This window comes from Erpetoichthys calabaricus, chromosome 7, assembly GCF_900747795.2.
Source record: "Erpetoichthys calabaricus chromosome 7, fErpCal1.3, whole genome shotgun sequence".
NCBI classification, from domain to species: Eukaryota; Metazoa; Chordata; class Cladistia; order Polypteriformes; family Polypteridae; genus Erpetoichthys; species Erpetoichthys calabaricus.
Genome location: NC_041400.2, coordinates 51,504,164 through 51,532,112, shown reverse-complemented (window position 1 = coordinate 51,532,112; position 27,949 = coordinate 51,504,164). Strand labels below are relative to the sequence as shown.

At 38.2% G+C, this 27,949-nt stretch overlaps 1 protein-coding gene and 1 long non-coding RNA gene across 2 annotated transcripts in view; one reads left to right on the top strand and one right to left on the bottom strand.

Annotated features, from left to right (window-relative positions):
- Window positions 1-27,949, bottom strand: part of fam172a (family with sequence similarity 172 member A) — a 744,353-nt gene that overhangs the window by 47,938 nt on the left and 668,466 nt on the right. The window lies entirely within an intron of this gene.
- The window catches only part of LOC127528864 (uncharacterized), a 109,263-nt gene that overhangs the window by 65,148 nt on the left and 16,166 nt on the right, over window positions 1-27,949 (top strand). The window contains exon 2 of the long non-coding RNA XR_007935470.1: window positions 21,317-21,455. This is a non-coding gene — a long non-coding RNA (uncharacterized LOC127528864). The remainder of the gene's footprint in view (window positions 1-21,316; window positions 21,456-27,949) is intronic.

Genomic DNA, 27,949 nt, shown 5'->3' with positions numbered 1-27,949 from the left:
ATCACAACACGTGTACAATTAATTACACCAATGACATTAAAAAAACTCAGCAACTGATGCAAAATGCCTTATGATCCTGGCTTACCCTCACTGACTATAAGGAAATTGGATGTATCTGGATAGCATCTCAATTATACCATTCTATAAAAATGGCATGATGTGGTTCAGCAATGACTGCGAGATTCCTGACATCCAATGATTCCTAGGATAAACTAAACAACTGTAATAGACAGAGTCTTCAGCTGCAGAACACAAAATTTGGGTTTAAATAATAATTAGTATATGTCTTTGTATTTTAATTGTGGCAATTATCATGACCAGTTTTACAATACCTTTCGTATTCTCTACCTCTCTTCTCTGTGTCTTGTGGTGTTTACTGTCATTGTTATGTCAACCACATAACTCCTCTTAGAAGTGGAATGGGACTCATATTTCACAGAAGCAATGGACTCACTAAGGACAGTGGCATGTACAAATTGCTGAGTGTTTACACAATAATCAAAACCAATGACTGGTGCTGTAGTATTACTCTTGAGGGATCTGACAGCAGGTTGAACTAGGTCAGTCAGCCTTATTAGACTGTTGCTATTTCTTAGTACTAATGGCCAACACAGGCTTATTTTATTGAGAAGCTAAATAAACTAGAGCTTTGTTTCCCTATGTTAATCAATTTCACAAGAATGAACAATATACATACACTGCAACACTGGTATAGATAGTGTTTCATTAATACCATACAATTTTATAAGAAACTAACAAAAGCATTTCATTATACTCATGCACAGTATGTGATAAAGGTATCTTGACTTGCAAACAGCTTTTGATAAGGTACCTGATGAAAGGCTAGAAATCATACAACAAAAAGTGGAAATGGAAGGGTGTATATAGGTGGAAAATTGGCATAAGCCCAAAACAGGTTATTATGCATATAGCTTTTTTTCAAATGATATTAAGAGTTGGTCTCGTCCATTATGGGAGATGGACATCTGAAGCGGAGTTCCGTTAGCAGCGTCTTTATTTTTTCACGTATTTCTTATTATTTTGAGGTATCCTGTATTTACTTGACCCGAGGAGTTTCTACTACAGTATATAAACATGAGTAACAAGAAAGGGGGTAAGAAAGAACCGGAAAGGAAACTTAAAGCTACATCCAAGTCTAGACAGACATCAAGCCCAAGTGTGAGGTACGGCCTTTCAGAGACTGACCTGGAACAGGCAGGCGAATGCACAGACTTCCCAGGACCCAACTCCATTACATCATCTCCAGTCGAGAGCGAAAATGGGAGCGAAGGTGCAAGTGATGCAGGTCACGATAGCTCGCCAATTCCAGAAGATCACTTGAAACTAGAAACGGCCTTGCAGTCCGTGCTTTCATCCACTCCTTGCGAGCCCGATGCATCGGCTATAACAGGGGTTGCTACTTCACCTGCAGAGCACGAAATCTGAAGCGATTTGTCCGAACTGAAGGAAATGATCACAACATTGGCCATGGCCACAGTCATAGTCATAAGTGTGCTTAAGAAAGACATCCAGAAAAGTATGAAGTATGAAATAAGTGACTTGCAGCAGGATAATAAAGACTTGGAAATGCGTTTATATAATCGTTTTAATGAGACCATTAAAGGTATTCTGGGGAAAATTGAGGAACACATTGAAGAAAATACGTCTAAACTGAGAAAACTTGCTGATCAGCTGGATGACATTAAGCAGACATTCACGGCTCGAATTGAAACAACGGAACAATTGGCATCTAACACAGACGGAAAAGCTACAGCTGCAAATTCCGAATGCAAAAAACTCGGAGACAGACTTGCAGCTCTGGAAGATGGATGCAGAAGGAATAATATCAGAATTGAAGGTCTACCTGAGAATTGTCAAAGTCCAAACCCAGTGAAGTTCGCAGTTGAACTATTCTCTAAAATAATTGGAGAGGACTTTAAATCAGATACCGATATAGCAGCAGCGTACCACATACGCGGATCAAATACCTTTAAACCTAGGTCTTTTATTGTCCGTTTCGAGAGGTTACTATGTAAGCTAGATGTGATGGCACTCCTCAGAGACAAGCAAGAGATTATATTTGAAAATAACCACATTCGTATTTCCCCTGATTTGTCTCCCGCAACAGCTGCTAAACGTGCAGCCTTCTACAACATTAAACAGCGGTTACGGCAAGCTGTTATCAAATACAGCTTGTATCCTGCCAAACTGAAAGTGGATGTGCAAGGCCAATACTACGTCTACTCCAGCAAGGAGGAAGCAGAAAAGGAATTAAGAAAGCTGATCCTGACACTATTCTGAAACACAATAGTGAGTCGCATCCTGTCATGGCATGGCAAGGAGATATCACCTGCTGTCTGATCCACTTGTAATGATATGGGTACCATAATTATACAGTAATCCCTCGCTACTTCGCGGATTCACGACTTCACGGGTTTTTAAATACAAGTGATTGCCCGCCTATCGCGGAAGTTATGTTCCAGACCCATCAGCAACAGGAGAAAATCCGCGATATAGAAAGACCATATAAATAAACATTTTTATAGTTTAAGCCTTAAAATACCCATCCCACATGCTTTAAACACATGTAAACTTATAAAACACACTTTGTTAACACATATGATATGTGGATGTCGGGCTAAGGATATGAGTAACATCTCACTATTATAAAACATTTTAACTTCACGCAAGACAAGACAGTGAGACAGGAAAATTGGTGATGTACAGGCTTAAAATTATTGACACGCAGAGCGACAAGCAGCACAAAGTCCACTTCTCCTTAGTGTTCATTCAGCTCCCCACCCCCTTGACAATGCGAAGTGGCAGGAGCGTACTGCGCTTCCGGGGAGGGGAGGTTTGAGCGAAGGTGCATTCAGCTCACACACACCCACACACACACTCCTCCTCCTCCTTCCGAACGCGCAGAGCGACAAGCAGGCATTTTGGCAGAAGCAGCACAAAGTCCATTTCTGCTCAGCGTGAGTTCAGCTGCCCCCCTTCACAAAGCGAGTGCAGACACATTGACGTCTGATTGCTGTGTGCAGTGTTGGTCTGAGGTGTTTAAGAATGTAGAAAGTGTTTAAGAGCATAGGAAGTGTTTATAAGAGCGTGGGAAAGGTTAACAAGAGAGTGAGAAAGGTTTATAAGAGTGTGGGAAGGTTTTATAAAGCCTTAAAATATGTATAAATAATAAAATAAAAATAGGTCGCTACTTCGCGGATTTTCACCTATCGCGGGGGGCTCTGGAACGTAACTCCCGCGATAGGTGAGGGATTACTGTACATCCTTTTCATTAATCTGATGCTTTCTGTTTATGTTTTAATTACAGTTATAGACGTGTGTGTGGAAGAAATTAATTTTTTTTTTACTAACCTAAAGGAGACTGTTTAACATCATAGCCTTGGTTTATTGTTATTGTTATTATTGCATTAGGATTTACTATGCTTATCCAAGACAACTTTTTAACACCATTCCCTGGGTTTATTATCTTAATACTTTAAGATTGCTGAAGATTATACTTTATGCTTATAGTTCGTTAATGATTATATTTTAGGCATATAGTATTTAGACTTTATTGGTAATAGATATCTCTACTTTTTAATCCTCAAACACCGCTGCGTGGGGGCTTGTTTTGTTTTGGACGTGCTTTGTCTCTAGGTATGTCAGAGGACCGGGACTTTGTGAAGTGGGGTTCAGCCTCACGTGGGGAGGCAAAAGGGGGGATGGGGGGATAAGGGGGGGAGAGAAAGAGAGCAGGCTATATCTAATCTATACTTTTAATTCCTATAATTATAACTACCAATGTAACAATAGACTGCATAGTAATAATTCGTGGGGAAATTGGAAATTAAGGTTAAAGCTGTCTCACTCTCAGTTAAGACTATAAAATGGCATCAAAAATTCAGAATCAATGTCTCCATGATGAGACAGTTAACTTTGTGAGCTGGAGTGTTAAAGGCCTGAATCACGAATTAAAGAGAAAGAAAGTATTCTCTCACCTAATAGGTTTAAACGCTAAAATAGTAATTTTACAGGAGACCCACTTACTAACCCAGAAATATTATTATCATTTGATGCAGAAAAAGCATTTTGACATGATTGAATGGAAATACCTTTTCACTACATTAGAGAAATTTGGGTTTGGCCCAAACATTTGTGCATGGATCAAACTACTGCATAGCAATCCAGAAGCTTCAGTTTGTATTAACAACATTTGTTCAGACTACTTTAAACTAGAACGTGGTACCAGACAGGGATGCCCATTGTCACCACTGCTATTTGCAATCGCCATTGAACCACTGGCAGTCCACTGTCGAAATGCTTATCAGATTATCAGAGAAGGACTGGAACAGAAAATTTCTCCATATGCAGATGATATGGTACTGTATATATCAGACCCACAAAATTCTGTGCCTGCAGTCTTAACAGCACTTACAAAATTTCAAAAGATCTCTGGTCTCAGAATTAATCTGAATAAAAGTGTACTCTTTCCAGTGAATTCTCAAAGCATATAATATTAGATTGGACACCCTACCCTTTATCATTGCAGATCAGTTTAAATACCTAGGGGTAAATATCACAAGTAAACACAAAGCCCTTTATCAACAAAATTTCGCCGTCTGTATGGAAAAAATTAAGCAAGACTTGCATAGATGTGTAACGGCCGACCCCTTACCCAGCCAGCAGCTACACCTCCAAGACCTGTGGCCTGGATAATTTACTGAGGTTGAATCTAACTATCAAGCCGTACCTCTAACAAATTAAACTTTTCCCCCACAATCGACAGTGTAAATATAAGCACACAAAAGCAGATATGTAAAATTAAATGATTAATTATATTAAATGGAATAACAAGACAAATGCAAAATAGAAATATATACATATATAAATATAAATATCCCTCCACCACAGCAACAACGAGACACCACCATATATAAATACAACAAACCCTCCCTTGCCCCTGTAACATATAACAGACAACGAAAAACAACACTGAATGATATACGGAATGAAAGTTCGTGAATTTGAGTCCGGTTATAAAAACTGTCCTGAATATGCATGACTGAATACAGATGATTGAATTATAGATAAATGAGTTGTTTGATTTTCCCGGCAATTGGAACAAACTCACTGTGATTCCTCGGCGTGTGGTGGATGACGTTCTGACCCCGGGGTCTCTGCAGATGAGAGATGGAAGACAGTCTGGCAAAATGAAAAACAAACTGGTGCGAAGGCGCGATGTGAAAAAACAGCAGGTAAGTTGAATCCGTGGTTGAAAAAACGGTCTCCTTTCTCCTCTCCTCTCCTTCTCTTCCTCTCCCTTCTCTTCTCTCCTTTTTCCCTGCTATTCCCTCCTGATTGCTTAAATAGTCCTGTGACGGCTGTAATTGATTAATAGTGAACAGGTGTTTTCCAGGTTTGGGGTTGCGGTCTTCTTCCATCATCTGTCCCCCTTTACAGGGACAGCATTCACTGATACACACATAAACAGCAAACGGGACAATGGAAACAAGACGCACTCAGTACTGACATTTGACAACACTATAAACTATGTAGCCCCACTACAACTGAACTTCCAGCTACAATTCTTCTGTACTGTGGATGGAAAGGAGACGGTGTTAGCAAGAGCACCCACTCTCTGCATGGGGTGGAATTACCTACCTGCTTGGGTTTCCTGGGCTGGCGAGAAAATGAAGTCATTTATCTTCTGACCAGCATCCCTCTGAACTGTGCATCGAAAACCTTGGACAAGGGAGGGCCGAAGTACGGCTTGATATTGGCCACATGAATAGTGTCAAGCTTGGAGTTAGTGCCGATACCCCTTTGAATCTGGAAATTGACTGGACCTGTTGGAGAAATGATTTTGGCTGGACCTAACCATTTAGGCGCTAGCTTGGCGGAGAACCTTTTGCTGGCATCCGAGAGATGATAAGCTCTAATCCAGACCAAATCACCCAGCCGAAAGTGCGCTTCCTTATGCCAGGCATGGTACAACTTGGCGTGTGTGGATGTCGAACTCACCAACCTCTGTTGCATTCTCTGCCGCAATTCCTCAAGCTTAAATAAATTATTGTAACTGGTGGTTTATAGACTATGGGCTCTGGGAAGGAGTCGGTCAAGCGGGCCCTTCAGCTGTCTGCCCAGCGCAACCAAAGCAGGCATCTCACCTGTGGCTTCATGCACAGCGGTGTTCAGGGCAAACCGGAGCTCTGGGAGTCACTTATCCCAATCCTGATGGCCTTCACCCACATAGGAGGCGATCATGTTCTTCAGGGTCCGGTTCACTCGCTCTGTCATGTTGGCCTGGGGATGGTAAGCTGTTGTCAGGTTTTTCTTCACTCCCCAGGCTGTATAAAGTTCATCCAATACAGAGCTTGTGAACTGTAGACTCTGGTCTGAAACGATGTTCTTCGGCACCACCCAGCAGGTGAAGATTTCGTTCTTCAGGGTGGAGCATATTTTGTTGGTTTTAGCATCCGTTAATGCAAACACCTCCACCCACTTTGAAAAATAATCGATCACCACCATCAGGACGGTTTTCCTCGAGCTGGTAACAGGAAATGGCCCCATCAGGTCCCAAAGTCTCCCCCGGTCCATCAGCGATTGTCGATTGTAAAAATCCTGCGGTTTACCAGGTGGGTTTTTGAGCTGCTGGCAGGTTAAGCACTTCTTCACATGGTGGCAAACGTCTTTCCGGACAGACGGCCACCACACAACCCCCAGGATCTTCAATGAAGTTTTTGTCCTTCCAAGGTGACCACCTAAAGGACTGTCATGAAAATGACTCAGAAAGTCGGGGATGAGCTCTTCTGGGACCACTAGTTGGTGTTGCCGACCCCCAAGGGAGGATAGAGTGGTCCTGTACAGAACCCCCTGGAGATCCACGAAGTGTACCCAGTCAGTACGCTGCTGCTCCAGTCCCTCCCTGATGTTCTGGCAGAATGGACTGGTGGCTTGTGCTTGAGCCAGGTCTTGAAGGCTTCTTGGCAGAGGGAGGACCATCTTCTTTGCCTCTGCCAAACACACCATCCCCGGTGGCTCTGACACCCTGGATAGAGCATCAGGCACGATATTGCCACAGCCCTTCCGATAGGTCACCTTGAAAGTAAAGTTCTGAAGGCGGAGTACCCACCTGGTTAGACAGGAGGAGGTCTTTGGGTGATTAAATACCCAGGTCAGAGCGTGATGGTCAGTGTACACTTCAAATTCAACCCCCTCCAGATAGTGTCTCCAATTTTCCACAGCCCACACGACAGCCAAACACTGTTTTTCAGCCGTCGAATAATTCAGCTCAGAGCCGTGCAAGGCTCGAGAGGTGTAAGCAATGACATATTCAGCCTGGTGGATTTTCTGAGTGTGCATGGCGCCAAGCCCCAGGTTGCTGGCATCCATTTGTACCTGGAAAGTGAGCTGCGGATCTGGCTGGGCCAGAACGGGCGGCTCTTGAAGGTGGCTCTTTAGTTGCTCGACCACATCCTGGCTCTCTGTTGTCCACTCCCACGGGATATCCTTTTTTCTTAAATAGTTCAAGGGAGCCGCTATATCAGCCATCCTGGGAATGAACTTATGATACCACACCACTGACCCAAGGAAACGTTGTAAAGATTTCAAATCCGTGGGCGTGGGGTAGTCCTGGATGGCTAAGGTTTTCTCGGGGTCTACAGCGACCCCCACCGATGAAAGAATGTGCCCGAGGAAGCGGATGTGGGGTTGAATGAAGGTACATTTCTTCGTGTTCAGCGTGAGGTGCGCTTGATAAAATCGTTGGAAGATGGTGTCCAAGTCCTGGAGATGTTGTTTAATAGAAGGGGAGTAAACAATGACATCGTCGATGTAAACAAAGCAGATCTTGCCTATCAACCCCCTCAATACTTGTTCCATGAGCCGCTGGAAGGTGGCCCCAGCATTTTTAAGCCCAAAAGGCATGACTTTGAACTGGAACAAGCCTTTGGGGGTGATGACTGCCATCTTCCTCTTACTCCTCTTGTCCATCGGCACCTGCCAATAGCCACTGCGGAGGTCCAGTGTGCTGAAAACTGCAGCTCCATGCAGTGACTCCAGAATCTCATGAACCAGGGGCATGGGATATGTGTCCAGGCTCGTCTTTCCGTTAACACCCCTGATAGTCCACACAGAAACGATAGGTGTCATCCATCTTCTTCACGAGGACCACAGGGGACGCCCAGGAGGAGGAAGATGGTTCGATTATTCCCTCGGCGAGTATTCAATCAAGGTGTTCTTTAATTATGCCCTTCTTTAGTGGAGAAACGCGGTATGCTCGGTGCCTTACTGTAATTTCGTCTGAGGTGTGGATCACATGGGTAACCCCACGGGCGACTCCTAATTTTTCAGTCCATACTCAGCCCACTTTTTCAGCACCGGCCTCACCTCTTCGGGATGTTCCTCCACAGGAGCTGCCGCTGAGGTGCTTGCGTCACTTCTCACTGCCGCATAGAAACCAATGAATTCTGAGCCAAGATCTTCTTTGGATTTATGAATGAATTCGCATACCCCATCCTACGGCACCGTATACCCCCTGGGACTGAGATGGATGGTCATCCTCATGGTGGTTAAGGAATCCAGCCCAAGGAGTAACGGGACGGACAGGTGCCGGTCATCCAGGACATATGTATCCATTTCCCAGGTGGTGGAGAGTACATTGTACCTCAAGGGGACTTTGCCCAGGGCCCTGTGTTCACTCCCATCTACCAATACAAATCGGACAGACGGGGCAGATGTTAAGTTGTCTGTCGGTCAGCTAATCTTCTTCCATATGTTTGAATGGATTAAGGTGTGATGGCTACCTGTATCCACCACCGTATCCATCTGCCACCCCCGCAGCGTCACTGGGACGATCAGGAGGGATGTACTCGCTTGCATGATGGCGAGAAAGGCTTCCGACCGGCAAGGTTTGGCTCACTGGCGTTTTAGGGGCAGGGTTTCTCGTTTACTGGCTTGTACTCTGTTCCAGTACATTTTTGAGTTTACCCAGTCCCATTCCACTTGTGAGCCCACCTTCACCAGGTCTTCCACTGACCCCACAACCCCCCTGAGACCTCCAGCTAACCGCGGGTTACAAGCATTAAAGATGCGGCGGACCACCTCTTCTTCAGAGATAGCCAGCCGCCACTTCAAACACAAAGCCCAATATTCATAGGCAAAGTCCCGGATGGATTGCGAAGGCAGTTGCACCATGGATCGCAGCTTGTCCTCCAGTTCAGATTCGTAATCTTCCGGAAGAAACGCCGCGAGGAAAGATCGACGAAAGGATCCCCAGTCTTTAATATTCTTCTTGGCCGTCAGCCACCAGGTCCGCACCGGCCCAGACAGGGATGCCCCTATCACCCCTATAAGCTCTTCTGGGGTTAAAGGGTTAACAGCCAGATACGCCTCCCCTTCTTCCACAAAGCTGAGGACATCATCGATGTTATATTGAGCCCCCAACGTGGGAAAGGAAAGGCGCACCCCAGGAACAGAGGGCCGATTGATGTATTCACCCCCCCCACGAGACCCGTACGGCGTAGAATGACAGGGTGACTGACGTAACTTCTGGAGACTCCTTTGGACCTCCCCCTGAAGAGTTTCTTGCCAGCACTGATCTCGTCTCTGGAGGCACAACACAATTTCCCGCCCCAGGAGTTTAACTTGATCGTGGATATATTCTTTTATTCCCTCCTGGGAGCTGCTGATGCGAGCCCGCAAGGCATCTTCGCGCTCCAGCGCACTTTCAGCAACCTCGCGGACTTTCTCATCCAGCCGGGTTAGTTGTTGTGCCAGATCTTCCCACAGAGGCGAGACATCCTCCAGGCATTCCTCCTCAGGTCCATGGTGATCTTCAAGGTACAGCGACTGCAATGAATCCACCACCTCCTGCACCGCTGAACACGCTCTGACCGTGATGTGCTGTGCCCCGGCTACTCCTTCCTCACACCGCGGCGAAGCAATGGTGTCATCCTGGTCGGCACGCAGTACAGACATGTTGTTAATCGGGGAAATGTTTAAAGGCAGACAGCGATAGTATTTACTAAGATTCCTCAGAGAGGGCACCACTTATGTAACGGCCGACCCCTTACCCAGCCGGCAGCTACACCTCCAAGACCTGTGGCCTGGATAATTTACTGAGGTTAAATCTAACTATCAAGCCGTACCTCTAACAAATTAAACTTTTTCCCCCACAATCGACAGTGTAAATATAAGCACACAAAAGCAGATATGTAAAATTAAATGATTAATTATAGTAAATGAAATAACAAGACAAATGCAAAATAGAAATATATACATATATAAATATAAATATCCCTCCACCACAGCAACAACGAGACACCACCATATATAAATACAACAAACCCTCCCTTGCCTCTGTAACATATAACAAACAACGAACAACAACAATGAATGATATACGGAATGAAAGTTTGTGAATTTGAGTCCGGTTATAAAAACTGTCCTGAATATGCATGACTGAATTATAGATAAATGAGTTGTTTGATTTTCCAGGCAATTGGAGCAACCTCACCGTGATTCCTCGGCGTGTGGTGGATGAAGTTCTGACCCCGGGGTCTCTGCAGATGAGAAAACAAACTGGTGCGAATGCGCGATGTGAAAAAACAGCAGGTAAGTTGAATCCGTAGTTGAAAAAATGGTCTCCTTTCACTTCTCCTCTCCTTCTCTTCCTCTCCCTTCTCTTCTCTCCTTTTACCCTGCTATTTCCTCCTGATTGTTTAAATAGTCCTGTGACGGCTGTAATTGATTAATAGTGAACAGGTGTTTTCCAGGTTTGGAGTTGCGGTCTCCTTCCATCATCCGTCCCCCTTTACGGGGACGGCATTCACTGACACACACATAAACAGCAAACGGGACAATGGAAACAAGACGCACTCAGTACTAATGTTTGACAACATTAACTATGCTGCCCCGCTACAGATGGTCAACCCTTCATCTCACTGTAGCTGGAAGAATTAACATTGTCAAGATGAATATTCTTCCTAAGCTTCTTTTTTTATTTCAAAACATTCCAATATACATCAATAATTAATTTTTTAAGCAATTAGATTCAACCATAACCTCATTTATTTGGAACTCAAAACATCCACGTATCCAAAGAACGACCCTACAAAGACCTAAGGCAGAAGGTGGCATGGCTCTACTCAACTTTCAGTTTTATTACTGGGCAGCAAACATACAAGCTATAAAAACCTGGACACAAATAGATGAACGTACACAGGCTTGGTCCGCAATAGAAGTAAAATCCTGCAGTACTTCTTTATATTCACTGCTTTGTGCCCCAATAAATGCAAGTTATCGCCAATATACTAATAACTCAATTGTGCTTCACTCACTCAGGACATGGAACCAATGTAGAAAGCATTTTAAGATGGAGAATCTTTTATCTGTGGCACCCCTGCAAGAGAACCACCTCTTTCAACTCTCGCAAATATATGCAGTTTTTAATATCTGGAAAAGATTTGGGATTAAATTGCTTATAGATCTTTATATAGACAACATCTTTGCATCCTATGAACAATTGCATTCCAAATTTAACTTTCCAGCTACACATTTCTTTCACTATCTTCAAATTAGGAACTTTGTTAAACAGAACCTGCCCGATTTTCCTCATCTTGCACCCTCCTACACGCAGGAAAAAATATTGCTCAATTTCGAGGACTTAAACACCATCTCTGCAACATATAAAATTATTTTACAGTCCCTCCCTTTCAAATATCCAAGAGGACAATGGGAAAAAATATCTCTTAATGAATATATCAGAAAAGGAGAGGAAAATAGCAATACAAAGAATTCACTTGACCTCCATATGCGCAAAGCATACAATTATTCAATTCAAAATTATATATCGAGCACATCTGTCTCGCTTAAAACTGTCCAAAATGTTTCCAGGGCAAGATCCAACCTGCGAATGCTGCAATCAAGTCCCAGCCTCACTGGGTCACATGTTTTGGGGCTGCACCAAATTAACATTATTTTGGACCAAGATTTTTAAGTGCCTCTCAGACAGCCTTCGTGTCACAATCCCTCCGAATCCACTAACAGCTGTGTTTGGTGATCTTCCAGATGGGTTTAAAGTGGAGAAGGACAAACAAACTGTGATTGCATTCACTACACTTTTGGCACGCAGACTTATTTTGCTAAACTGGAAGAATCCTAATTCTCCTCTTTTAAGTCAGTGGGAAACCGTTGTTTTATACTATTTGAAATTGGAAAAAATCAAATTCTCAGTTAGAGGATCTGTACAGAACTTTTTCAAAACCTGGCAGGATCTAATCAATAATATTTTAGAATAAGCTCTTAAAGCACAGAGGAAGCAATTCTCTCCGCATTTTTTCACTTCTCCATTCATCTCTATTGCCCTATTAAACTAATCAATTTAGGTATGTTTACAAGCTTTAAGGTTTACCCCATTGGCCATGCTCTCTTTCTCAGGGGTGGGAATCGATCTGTTTTCAATCCTATTTTTTGTAAAAACTGATATATTTGTATGGAATGATTAAAATTAATAAAATTTAAAAAAATAATGATATTAAACATATGCTAGTAATTGCTTAAAATTATATAAATGATTTAGTGAAAATGTAACTTTCAAGCTGGTTAAATATGGTTAAGTACAGTAAACTAGGAAGAGTTACGAAGCATTTACATAATAAAAATTATAAAGCCTCTATTATTAAGCAGAAGTTTCTTCAATATTTTTTCTTTTCAGTCTGCCAAACAGTAATAAAGGGGTGGGGACAGAGAGATGCAGAGTGCTTTTTGGGTTTCGTGCAAGGATTGGGATGAATACTGCTCAATGAAATAACCAAATGAATCGGTGAGTGAATGATCTGTCTCTTTTCATTGGACTAACCCAAGTATTTCAAATGACTTTGGCAAACACTAGAACCAGTATTTGAAGTGGACTGGTACTCACCAGAACTCCTTACTGGCACTTCTAGATTTTGCTGTTTGGAGTACAGGGAGTTTTCCAGCTCTACATTCAGCCAGTAATCACAATATGCAGTACCGAAAATTCTCACAACATCTCAGTACTGTAATGCCACACTTATTAGTCTAGCTGGGGTCTATGTTGACCAATGCTGGACAATAACAAACAATATCAAAAAGTCAATGGAACAATCTCATGTTACATGCGGAACAGAATCCACATACTGTATCAAGTCCTCTTGTCATATGCTCAAAATGTCCCAAACACATGTATTTTACTTAATATTTTGTTAAATTAACCACTTCTTAAAAGCACTCTCATGAACAAAAATGGAACAGACAAAGACATGTCCATGCACTTGAATTGAAGACCCATTTCCCCACATTATTCATTCGTCAGAAGTCCAACCCAGTAACAGCTTATTCATTAACTAACATTGTGCTCCATATGATATCAACAAAAAGCATGCACGGAGGGATACGTAAAACTAAAGATTGAAAGTTAAAGAAAAGCAAATGAAAACATCATAAGGAACTCATTTTTGTGCATATCTGAGATTCTTCAACGAGTAAAAGTTCATCTTAACTGTGCAGTTTCACAGACTGCCATTAAAAAATCCTGAGGTACTATGTATATAAACGTAACAACGGGAGTAGGGTCTAAAATTCAAATACTCAAATGCATTTCATTTTCATTCTTAAGGACATTTTCTTGAGGTGGTTTATTAAACAATATTTCAGCAATAATACATGTGTTTGGATCATTGTGTGCATTCAACTGGATGACTTGATATGTGGATTATGTGACATGTAATGTGAGATTTTCTCATTGACTTTCTGATATTGTTTGTAAGGCTGTTGTTCAGTGTTGGTTACCATAGACTAATTTTATATCAAAAAATTTGTAACTTTCGTTTGGCATGAAAGCATGACATTGAAAAATTTTCTCAGCTATCACTACAAACAAAATGGGTAAGTGACAATTAAAAAACTATAATTTTGGGTGGAATATTCCTTTAATAACAATGGAAGGCACAGTGGCACTGCAGATACTACTACTACTACATACAGTACTAAACAGGTACAGAGTTCTTGGTCTATATACTATCCCTGGGAAATGATAACATTGGAAAAGATTGTTTTTTAGTATTTTTTTTTTTACCAATTCTGATTTAAAATATCAGTCCCTGCGTAGTCTGCTCTTATTTTACAAAGTTATTTGATTCAAGTTCTGTTTAAGTATGCCTTATATGTATGTACAGGTTGTTGTTTATTTTGGAGCTATGTGAAGTCGCTGTCAACACCGTAGAGCAAGCCTCAAGTATTTAAATGGATGGTGTGCTGCTTCCAGAGATCAGAGTAAGGCGGTTTATACAATTAACACTTTTTTTGAGTTCCTCTATTCTGGATAGTTAATTCATTTCACAGACTTCTGTCTAAACAGTGCATGTGTTAGAGGAAGAGTGTAACTGCTCACTCACAAAATCGGCGTCTTTCTCCAAATTCAACATAAATTCTAGAAAAGTACTTAGATAAACAATAATTACATTAAAATGCTTATTCAAAAGATATTAGTGCATTTTTGTTTTTATTAATCTGTATAATTATGCACAAGTCCATAATGCCTAACAACATAGATTTAAAAGATCTGTGTGGAGATTTCAGTATTCTAATTACTGAGCTGCTTAACTGGGACATGTAAGTTCTATTATAACTGGTTTAGCATTAGCCCATGAAACAGAGCTAAATAATCCAACTTGAATTTAATACTGTAAGCACAGTACTCTGGTTTCTTAAGGCAAAAAAAAGTTTGTTTTTTTTGGAAGAACTGTTGCTTTAAGAATCTGCATATATATAGTATAAAACCTACTCCAAGTTTCAAAATTTTTTCATGAAAATTGTGATCATATGAATAAAGTGATTTATTATAACAAAATCAATCACTAGTTTACCTTACAATAGTACACCGAAATATTGAGCTTCATTTAAGATCTAGGATTAAAGTTTATGTTTGAGTGAACCTGATGTTATTGCCAGAGTTTAAAAGAAATGTTCTTGTATAAACATAAAACACAGAGTATATTTCAGGATCAATCATGGAAAACAGAAAAAAAAGCAAATTCCCTTCAGGCACCATATAAATCGAACAAGATTCAAGGTGCCTATTAATATTGTAGCATGCATTTGAGCCATGTTTCTACCAAGCTCTTTTTATTCAGCCTCTGTTAAAATCATTGAGCAGTGGTTGAAATGTTAAATTTAGCAACTGAATTTGTTTTAGTAATATGCATAGACCCTCTAGCTTAACATTATACTGTATGGGCATATTACATTTGTCTTTCAGCCTCAACAAATGGAAGCGGTTGAATTTTTAATGATATACACATCATTTTTCCATTAAATGAGAAAGCCTCCTATAGTGTTGCTAAAAATATGTCACTATTCACATTTATTTTATTAAAAAAAAAGTAAATCATAATCTTTAGTACATTCAAAGTACCTAAATGGCAAATTTATACAGAGAAATTATAGTTCTTGCAGATACAGAGAATTTCACTTGATGGCATCAAAAAAATAATATTACCTATTTAAAAATATCTGCAATTACTTATAGCAAATCAGATTTACAAACAAAAATACAGGTTTAGTGATTGTGAAATTCAAAGTGTTAATAGCACAAGCTAAAAACACACTAATAAATAATCCCCGAAGTATCGTGTTCCATTAATTATCCCAAGCACATCATTATCAGATGCTTACTTCAGATATCCTTTGAATAGTTTCTTGGCCCCTCCTTTGACAAGCAGATGTTCCTGCTTCCAACCATCATTTTGTACAGAATTTGTTTTCTTTCCTGAAGACCTATTAATCATATGGAGCTACTTTATTTAATGTGGCTTAAAGTTTATCAGAATGTGCTCCTATGACTTCTGTTCAACAATCTGTATTTACCTGTTCAGGCAGCATTTTCATTAAACGGTGCACTTTTACATATTTTGGAAAAAAAACCCCTCCAATATATAGCGACTCCACTCTATTAATTAAAATGATATAATCCACAGAAACATAAAAAATAATTTAATACTCTTGTCTCTGCGTAAATAAACATGTTGGAAGTATTAACCTTTAAGAAATCAGCTCTGACATACAGCTGAATGCTTTTTTTTTTTTTTTATAAAATGGTTGTCAGGAAAAAAATACTTTAAGTCCAGAGCTGAGATGTTATTATCCTTATGAACAACACAGAAGCTAACAGTTTAATGTCCTAAAATAAAAAGCGTCACTAATTCACACAAGTGCCAGCCCATATGGCAAGGTCAGCACTTTCACTAAACAAACAGCACGGTCACCTCTAGAGGAGCTGTTATCTTTTTTAACAAGACGGGACATTTGGCACAGCCGTAAGCTGGGGCATGAACCTTGGCTAAGCTTAAAACATTTATCTGACAGTATCAGCTGACACTCCACAAACACATTTGCTCATGGTGACCCTGAAGCATTTTGTGATTAATCAAAAATGTATCTTGATTCTAAAGCATAAGGTACAAAAAGTGCAACAAAAAGAAAAATTGAGGGGAAAAAAAATAAAAAGCCAAAAAAAAAAGATATACCCATGATCTGTCTTTATTGACTGAAGAGGCATATACTAAAGTTCAGAATGAGAAACAGAATAAAATGATCAATATGTTCCCACTTGTTATACAGGGGTTTTGAAAAAAGGAAACTTTATGCCTGCAGCAGCAAACATTGATTATTTAATGTTTTAATGTTAGACTCAAAAGTATCTGTATGTTTATTGCACACTTAAAATGTAGGTCTAGGATATGGGAATGTGTGGATGGATGAATGAAATGGAAAACTTGCAAACAAATAAATAATCACCCAACCTAGCTGTAGCATAACAAGAACTAGTTCTCTTGCTATTTAAAGTCTGAAGAATGGAGCAGCATATATAATTCAGAACAAATCTTCCATTACCACCTAGTACAAAGCTGCTGTGTCAAATAAACTTAATAAGACATTATCAAAAGGGTCTTTAAAAGTTTTACCAGGGCACATAACATGCTGCACCATTAAAAAAACAAAAAGAAAAACACCCTATCATAATTTAATTGAGTGCTTGGTTATAGCATATCTCACTGCACACTGTTTACAATGTATAATTTATGTCTCCCACTTCAAACATCTCTCTATGCACTTGGCTGCTAAGTGATATTATTATACTTTACAGCATGCAAGCCTTAGTTTTCTCCAGGATTGCTCATCAGTATCACTCACGCAGGCTTCTGAAATGACTTTAGACCAACATGCTTGTAGACCAGACAAGACCATTTATCAACTACACATAATTATATAGGAGGGTTATAGTAAAGAATTACAACTATTAAAATATTAATGACAGAGAAGCCACTGATGCTTTCACTTATAAACCATTTCTTTGTGGACTGCCTCCCTTTAAAAGGGAATTTACAAAAATTTTAGAGTATGGCACCCTAAAAACACATTTACAAATAAGAGTTGCTGTGAGGCCCAAAAGGAGGTGCATTTACACCAAGTGGAATCACTGAGCTCTGTCTTGAACCTTTGGTCTTCTGCAATGTTTACATGTTCACCGACTGTCTTAAACAATGATACTATCAATAAAGGTTATCACACTCTTAACATTTTTTTTTATCCTTGCAGGTTTATAGGGTCATTATTGTCTTGTTAACAGAGAACAGCAAATTTCTTACATGCTAAACTGCAAGCAACACATCACCAGTCCCCAGTGATAGGATTAGTGAGTGTAACTCTCAAGACTTCACTTTCCTTATCTCAATAAACTCAGAAAGCATTAACAGACAATATGCAGCATGACTACAATATATAACTAAGACTGTAGTCAACAATTATGATCACACCATTAGTTCATTTTGAGTCTACACTCATGGGGCACTTTATTAGGTACACCTTACTAGTACTGGGGCTGCCTTCAGAACTGCTGTAATTCTTTGTGGCATACATTTAACAAGGTGCAGGAAACATTCCTAAGGGATTTTGGTCCATATTGACATGATAGCATCATGCAGTTGCGGCAGATTTGTAAGCTGCACATCCATGATGCAAATCTCACGTTCCACCACATTTCAAAGGCACTCTAATGGGTTTACATCTGGTGACTGTGGAAGCCATTTGAGTACAGTGAACTCATTGTTATGTTCAAGAAACCAGTTTGAGATGATTTGAGCTTTGTGACATGGCACATTATCCTGCTGGAAGTAGCCATTACAAAATGGGCACACTGCAGTCATAAAGGGATGGACATGATCAGCAACAATACTCAGGTAGGCTGTGGCATTTACTATAAACAATGCTCAATTGGTACTAAGGAGCCCAAAGTGTGCCAAGAAAATATCTCCCACACCATTTCACCACCACAACCAGGCTGAACTGTTGATACAAGGCAGAAAGGATCCATGCTTTCATGTTGTTGAAGCCAAAATTCTGACCCTACCTTCCACATGTCACAGCAGAAATCAAGACTCATCAGACCATGCAATATTTTTCCAGTCTTCTGTTGTCACATTTTGGTGAGCCTGTGTGAACTGTAACCTTAGCTTCCTGTTCTTAGCTGACTGGAGTGGCGCCTGGTGTGGACTCCTGCTGCTGTAGACCATCTGCTTCAAGGTTAGACGTGTTGGGCTTTCACAGATACTCTTCTGCTTACCTCAGATGTAACAACCAGTTATTTGAGTTAAAGTTACCCTTCTATCAGCTTGAACCAGTCTGGCCATTTTCGCAAAGAGAACTGCCAATCACTGGATATTTTCTCTTTATCGGACCATTCTCTGCAAACCCTAGAGAAGGTTGTGTGTGAAAATCCCAGTTGATCAGCAGTTCTGAAATATTCACAACAGCCCGTCTAGCACCAACAACCACACCACATTCAAAGTAACTTAAATCACCTTTCTTTCCCATTTTGACGCTCAGTTTGAACTTCGGCAGGTCATCTTGACAATGTCTACAGGCCTAAATGCACTGACTTGCTGCCATGAGATTGGCTGATTAGATATTACTGTTAACAAGCACTTAAACAGGTGTACCTAATAAAGTGGCCAGTGTGTGTATATATAAGATTGAACATAAAACAAAGTCTGACAAGTTCAGCAAAAGACAAAGTAACTGGTTGCAACAAATATTACATTAATGTGAAGACTGCTTACTAATTATAAACTTGTTTTATTGGATATACAGTACATTTGTCTTTAAGAACAGAAGGTTTGATGGAAATTGTAATTCAAATTATTTGTTTAATAAGAATTTATTTTTGAACATCATCTCGGCTATTCATTCAATTTCCAGTAAACATTTCCTTAATGGTTACTTATTCATTTAGCTGTATGAGGCCACCAACAGTGATATCTTTATCCACTGACACACATGCTGAACTTAAATGAGTCACAGAATGCAACAGGCGATTAGAGGTAATTTTGAACAGTGCACTCTGTTACTGTTTCATATAATCGTTCATATTCTATTGTCATTTGTGTAACTGTATTGAATAAAATGCTCAGCGTGATTATAATTAAAACATACAATGTTTAAAAAAAAAACAGAAATTTCTATCCAACAAGCATAAAACAAGCTTTTACTTCATTCACAGATGACACTATTATCACAATATAATTGTGATAATAATAAATATTATATAATATTTATATAATATAAATTGCAGATTGGGGCTGAGTAATTGGAAGATTCAGAGAGGAAAATTCAAAACTGTGGTTTAAATATTAAAATGTAAGTCACACCAAGCTGAAGCACTGCAATTCTTTTAGCAAATGTAATCCACAGTGAGGTAAGCCAAGCTTCACATTATTTTGGAATGACAGAAGAGGAACAAAAAGTATAAATATTGTAAAGAAAACTGATGTAATGTGTATTTGTACAAATGGGCCAAAACTGAAGGCCATTATTTCTAATAAAGCATTCTAAAATTAAATATTCTAGTGATGATACTCATAGCGCATTTTAAATAAATGTAATTATATTCTTGATGACTGTTGGTGACTTCAATTTTCTTTGCCTTCTTAATGTGTTACTTTCAGAATTGGCTCAACTCACAATTTACAAACATGAAATTTAATGTAAGTAAATATAATGGGAGGTCTGAGTCTTGCAAATACCCCTTATTAGAAAGACATAGGAGTCATAGTGGACTTGTCACTGTCTTAATCTACATAAAACACAAAAGCTATGTGTAGAGCAGAAGTAAAATGAGGTTAGGCTTAAGGTTTATGACACACTATTAAGACTTCGCCTGGAGTATTTCATGTAGTATTGGTCTCTAGTCTATAAAAAAGATGTAGCAGTGATAGAAACAGTCCAGAGAAGAGCAACTAGGCTGATTCCACGACTGTAAGATTTCAGTGATGAAAACAGATTAAAGAAATAAAGGCTTTACAGCTTAAGCACATGGAGTTAAAGAGGTGACATGATTAAAGTGTTTAAAAGCATGAAATAAATTAGTACAGTGAATAAAGGCTTTTACTTTAAAATGTGTTCTTCAACAAAAACACTGGGACAGAATGGAAAATTGTTAAGGGTAAATGCTGCACAAATGTTTGAAATCAGTTTTTCTTTATACAGAGAACCATAGACACATGAAATAAACTGCCAAGCAGTGCGGTAGAGAGTAGTACTTTAAAGTTGTTTGAAACTAGATTTGATGTTATTTTGGAAGAAATTAAGTAAGTAGGACTAGTGAGCGTTGTTGAGCAAACTGGCCTGTCCTTGTCAAAACTTTAAGGTTCTAATCTTCTGATATCCTTTTCTGTTACTCTTCTATAAATATTAAAATGCATCGTTGTTTTAACTGTTACGCTGAACATTGCTTTGTTTTGTATAGCTCCTTTTGATGCATGTTTAGAAAGTGACAGGTATAATTCCTAGCGTCTTCTGATATTGGTCAGTGCTGGATTTTTTCTATTTGCTATGGTTTTTATTTTAGAGCTCAGCTTGTATATTTGGTTCTGTATCTCTTCCTGCTTTGATGGTGACTGAGGGTCATTACAAAAAAGTGCTATATTCAGATGAATTTATTTGGTTATTCTTATAGCCATACTGGATGATGTCTTTGTTGACATTATACTTTATTGGAATTTTACTCTGTTTGTAAATAAGTGCAACCCTCTTGGCTTGTAATTAGAAATGCGTCATATAAAAACACATATTATTGACTTTAACAAGAAAACTTGATATATACTGTACATGCTTGGTGTCACCTTTGATTTTTTGGAAGGAAAATGTACATAGCTTCATGCTTATAGGGCATGTTTTTAGTTTATTTAATCAAATTTATACCAAGAAAAGAGAAGGATTACTTTCAAATGTTTTATAGGAATGAAACATATACTGCCCATTTGTTCTTAATCTGTGAAAATGACATATTCTGAAGATGTGGGAAATGAACAGTTAAAACAACCACCAATGCTATGTCACAACAAAATGGAGCATACCTCACTGTTACCACTGGGTTTGTAAGTTTTAAGGAGGCATTTTTTAACAGCAGTGAATGTTTTTCCTATGAGAATAACTCCTGAAGTTTTGCATTTTATATTTCCTTAATGTGCATATTTAATTGGTGTTAAGTGTAATTATCTGCCAAGAGATTCAATTTGCAGTTAATATGTAAGCATTTTAAGTTAAGTTCACAGAGTTGGGTCCTTTTAAACATACATTGTAATCCATCACCAGTCTCAATTCCCTTGTCATAAATTATATTTTTTGTTCTACACAAAATTCATGTTTAAAATCAGGTAGCACATATGTAGCTATATAATCACTTGATAAGAAGAAGAAGTCTGTTGTGAACAGACAGAAGATTTTAAACATTTGGCTTAAGCTGGGTTTCAATTTGACAATTCTTTGGCATCAGGTCAGTTTGACTTACTTGAACTCACAAAGAACATATACAATGAGTCTTTTTTGAAGTGTCAAATGGCTACAGTATATTATATTTGAACATCTAGTGAGAAATAAAGAAATTAACTTGCAAAAATACTTGATCATTCTGGATTTATGGGAGGAAACCTTTTAGGTAGAAAATAAGCTTTTTTTATCATTTAACCTATTATTATGATAACATTTAAAATTTTTTGTAACCTATTTTGTCTAGCAAACTATAACATGTTCAGAATAATAATATCGAGCTTCTCTCCTTTTTAATACAAATCTTATATTTAAACGTCTACGTGTGAAAGTGTGTGTGCTTTAAATGTTAAGGCAAAAAAAAAGTCAACAGAGGAATAAAATTTATTTAGGATTATAAACAACTGTACTATGATCATAAGTTTTTGACATTTCACATTTTCAAACAATGCTACTAGATTTTGCTTAATGTTTTATGTTGTCAAAGATGGTGAAACATTTAGCAGCATGCAATGTTTACTATAGCTGAAAAAAAATTGTTCATCATAATTAAGGTAATTATATAAAAATATAAAAAAATAAAGAAACATTTGTAAATAAGGGACTGACATTTACTAAATCAATGTATACATTTATAGATTCCAAATGCTTTCTGATTTGTAATACTGTATATTTCATGCTTTACATGCATTATAATATGTTACCTTTGGAATTGCAGGTAAAACAAATAATCTACAAGAACTGCAAATCTAAGCCGTTTCTAGAAGTACCTAGATATTTTTCTGTATGAGTAAATCTCCAAGAGGACATTTGGCAAGAGTTACTTCAAATTTAAAACCTGTGCTCAGATACCCAAAAAAACATTTTACATATTCAATACAGTATAAACAGTATTTTATATGTAAAAAGGTACTGTATTAGTTATTGACATTCTCTTTATAAAACATTCTGCGTATTCAATGTTGCTATAAGGAAATAAAGCATGCATTATTAAGTATGACTGTTTTAAAATCAGTACAAAGTTATTCAGAACAGTATTCAGCGGAACTTAATTCCAGTAATTGCAAGTTATGTGAACCCAACTTAGTCTTACTCATACTAAATGTCACTTTACACTTCACTCTATCAGCTATAATGTTAAACATTTTGAAAAATATATTTTTTCCTAAAATGTTATTAATAAAGTATAAATGCTACTACAAACAATTTAATTTAAACTTCATTGCTTTTTCACATGACTGTATAAGACTCAAGAGAAAGGACATTTTTTCCCATTTTTAATGAATTGACTTAACTTTTATTAAGACCAAGGTTTACATCTCAGGTGCTCTTTGCATGAAGTTTGCATGTACTCTCCATGTCTGTCTGGGTTTCCTCCCATAATCCAAAGACTTGCAGGTTAGGTGGACTGGCAATGCTAAATTGGCCCTAGTGTGTGTCTGTGTGTGAGTGTGTTCACACTGCAATGGACTGGCACTACATCTAGAAATTGTACCTGTCCCATGCCCAATGTTTGTTGGGACAGGCTCCAGATTCCCCAAGACTCTGCTGTGGATAAGTGGGTTCGTAGGATGTATGGATTTTTGGAGGGATGAAAATTGCTACATACAGTAAAGAGTAAATAAAATAAGACTAACAGGATCAAATTGGTTTAATTTTGTCACTTAAAACTGTTTTATGTTTATAATGAATGTATATCCTAAATGTTTTTTTTAACCATTTGCTATTTTTATTCTGAATTACTGTCTCAAATTACAATAAGCTTCAAAGATCGTAAGCTTTATGTTCACTTCTTCTACAAAACCTGTGTAACTGTATAATGTACCTTTGTGTACTCTGTTGCAAAAAATAGTCTGTTCAAATATATATTTAAACTACAGGACTGTAAGCGGTTTTGACTGAGATACTGAATAAAGAATGACATCTGATTAGTTCCAGAAAAATGATATGAAGTCGATTGTTTTTTATTTAAGCAAACATTTGTTAAATTATTGAAATTACCACAAGAATGACTGCATATTGCTTTCTCATTCAAACAGTTAACAATTATTTTCCCAGTTAATTATGAAATAATATATCCTAACACAAATGCTTACTTTCATATTTTCATATGATTTAGGTGTTTTTGGCTTTACAACCCTTATGTTTGTAATTTTCCAATTAATGTGTAGGCCATTCAGGGAGGGCAGAGTGCCATTTTTAAATATTAAGACACTAACAATAGGGCAGATATTATTACTGTATTTTTTAAACATTGATATAAATATCTTCAGTATTAAAGATGAATATCTACACCAAAATAATATGAAATGTCACACTATTCAATATGTTCCAATTATTATTTGAACAAATCTGAATTGTGAATTCACTAAAATAAAAAAAAAGTATGGTTAGAAAGAATTTGTTAAAATTAATCAACTAATCAATCCATCCATCCACCTACTATGGGATTAAACTGGGTTCTCTCCTGAGATATCAGATTTAGTGCGAGTCCACGGAGAACTGGTAGAAATCCATCTGGATTTCTGCAGTCTGACAGTTGAAAGTAAACTATAAAGGAGGTGGACCAGCTGCCAAAAACAGAGGTCACGTTATCCCAAATTACTTCTGAACTCATGTTTCTTTATGCACTCCTCTTTATGTCAAACTTAAGAGTTTTTGTGGGATGCCAGTTGGGCGAACAGTGCAAGTGACTGTGGTAAGAGCAGAGATGGTAGTAGAGAATAAGAGGTGTGTTGGAGAATGAAAATTGGGGTAATGGATGAGGTCAGTGACCATGACTAGTATCTGTGTTTAGCTTGGTCCAGCAAAGCTGCAAGTTTCAGCTTTCTTTCTGTTTCTGTGATCAATCATCACCCTTTTGTTTAATTATAATCATTCAATGTAAAAACAATGCAAAAAGTGTCAGAAAAATTAAACCTAGAAATATAATAATTAGCTTAATAGACTGAAATCTCCAAAATGCTATGTCATTGTCACATTTGAGTGGAAAATGCAAAGAAAAAAAACCCTGAACAACTGAATATTTTGTAACTTTAGTTTATGTGCAGAGGCAAAAGTTTGCTGCAGGGCACTGTATGAAAATTCTATAGACAAGGCCAGACGATTCCCAGACGGTGAAGTACTTCTGTGATTACAAACAAGGCTAAGCCACGAGAAAGAGTGTGTTTTACATTTATTAGTTTAACATGAGTTGATGGAATACCACTCACAAATTACCCAATAGTACACAGCTGGGAGGCCACCCCATATCTTCAAAAACTATTTTCTTGTTTTCATTATATATGCAGTCAAAATTGAGCAAGTTCTTCCCTAGCTCTTAAAAAATGCTCTTAGGCACCTGTATCATCCAAGTAATGAGCACAGTATCTATTAACTTTAACATTGAAAGCACACTGATTACATTAAGTAAACAAGGGTCTGGCTCTAATGTACTTTTACACTAAACTTCAAATGCACAATTAGCAATGAAACACTTATATGCCATGTTCTGCAGGTGATATATTTCACATATTCAAGGATAGTTAGTGTAAGTAAGTATTATGTAAAATCAAGTATTACATAAAAAAAAAGTTTATTATTAGGACCTGCCACTATCTTCCAGCATCCATTTAAAAAGAAACCTTAGTCCTTTTACTCTATTATTAAACAGGGGTAGAATTTAATCTTCTTCATCTGGATACAAACCTGTAACACCATAAGCCTTTTTAAGTTAGTAAGTTTTCAAGTAAGTAAAGTCCTACAAAGTTTGCCAGGAAATCGATTAAAAAAATTAACATTAAAGGTCATTTAGCAATGTGAGACACAAGCAGAGCATTTCACGTAACAGATTAGTGAAAGTGATAGCAAGTCAGAAATAAACATTTATTTCTGTCCTTTCAAAACTTTAATTAAAAACACCACACAGCATTTCATGGTGGTACTAAAATGAATATTAGTAGTGGCACACTGAATTATTAAGTGGAAAACCAAGATTTTACTGTGTCCATAGATGACTATTATAGAGCTTTAAGGCTGAAAGCCTATCCCAATTTACTGTACTAAACAAGAAGCAAAAAGAGCAAGAAAAATGCATGAAACTTTGAAAAGGAGCCATGCAAGTGGACAAAGATTAATGGATGCCCCCAAGCACAATTCAAAAAGATTATCATAATTTTCTTTTTTTTAATTGACTTTATTTAAAGAAAACAACATTCCATACAATAAAGTCAAACTTAACAAACCAGAATTTAACCCCCACTTGACAGAAAGAGAGAAGAGCCAACATGATGAAGAAATCTTTAAATCTTGTATTCTAAGATTTGATTTATTAGATCTTGCCATATCCTCTAAGTAAGAATTAAATTTTTTCCAATTTCAAATACAGCATCAGTTACCCATTGACTTTGTACAGGTTGGCTGAGATTCTTCCATTTGAGCAGGATAAGTCTATGTTCTAGAAGTGTGGAAAGGGAAATTACAATCAATTTGTCCTTCTCCACTTTAAGCCCATCCGGGAGTACACCAAACGCAGCTGTTAATGGGTTATGAGTGATTGTGACACCAAGGCTGTTTGATAGGCAACTCAAACATTTTTGTCCAGAATGATGTTAATTTGATGCATGCCCAAAACTTGTGGGGTTGGAGATAGCTTGCAACATTCATAGGTAGAATCTTGCCCAGGGTACAATTTGGACAATTATAAATGAGATAAATATGTTCAATAAAAGATTTTATGTTTAGTCATTGAATACTCTGTGCATATAGAGCTGGAGTATATTCTATTCATGGCTTCCTTTCACTCCTTTTCTGAAATGTTAAGTGAAAAATCCTTTCCCCATCGTACCCTGGGATCTTTGAAAGGAACAGAATTTAAAATGTTTTATATTTTATTGAGATGCTGTCTGAGTCTTCAAGACTGATCAGTATTGGCCTTGGAAAAGAAATGGGTGGGAGGTGAGGAAAATTGGGCAGGTTCCTATTAGCAAAGTTTCTGATTTGAAAGTAGTAGAAAAATTGTGTTAATGGGAAGTTAAATTTGAAGCGTAATTACTCATAAGATGCAAAGACATTATCTATATAAAGATCTCCAAGTGTTCAGATCCTGGACATTTTCCAAACATTGAATAGTATGTAGGTTTCAGAGGGTAGAAAAATTGGCATATTTTTCAAAGCTCATTTCTCAATAGACATTGTTTAATACAAATCATCCCTTACTTCACTAGGGTTTTCATTAATTCCTGACATTAATTTTAATTTTGTGATTTAACTTCCAGCCTGCAAATTACGGTGGAACCTCGGTTTGCGAGCATAATTCGTTCTAGAAACGTGCTCATAGTCCAAAGCACTCGTATATCAAAGTAAATTTCCCCATAAGAAATAATGGAAACTCAGATGATTTGTTCCACAACCCAAAACTATCCATATAAAAATGATTAATACAAAATATAAAGTAAAAATACATAAAACAAATTAACCTGCACTTTACCTTTGAAAAGAATCATGGCTGGTGAGAGTGAGTTTCTAAACTCTTGTGGGATTCCACCCAACGGGACAACATGCGGAAGAGCATCCCAAAGCAATCGCAGTCTCCCAGCGCTGTAGCAGTTCACCGTAAAAGCGAATCCGAAAAGATTGCGGACATGCTATAAGTGCCTGCTGTCAAGGGGTGATACAAGGAACAAGGAGCATTATAAATGCGCAGGGCCCTGTCTGACTGCTGTCTGTTTCAAGCTGAATAAAGCTGGTGTTTACTGAGACTCAGCTTTGTGTTTTAGTGTGCAAGACTGGGACTTGCATGTCACAGCACACACGCAAGCGCACATACAAACACACACGCACACATACACGCGCGCATGAGCGAGCACACACACATAAGCGTGCGCGCACACACACAGTCACAATGCTAATGCTGTAGTAAACAGTATACGCTCGTATAGATGTTTACTATGAGTGAGGCACGCTGACTCAGACGGAGAATAGGAGACGATTGCCCACAATCCCGCAGCGAGAGATAGAAGAACCATCAGCTCAGTTGTGATCACATGACGCTCAGCAGACAAAGTGTATACATACTACTCGTACTACAAGACCTCGCTCGTTTATCAAGTCAAAATTTATTAAA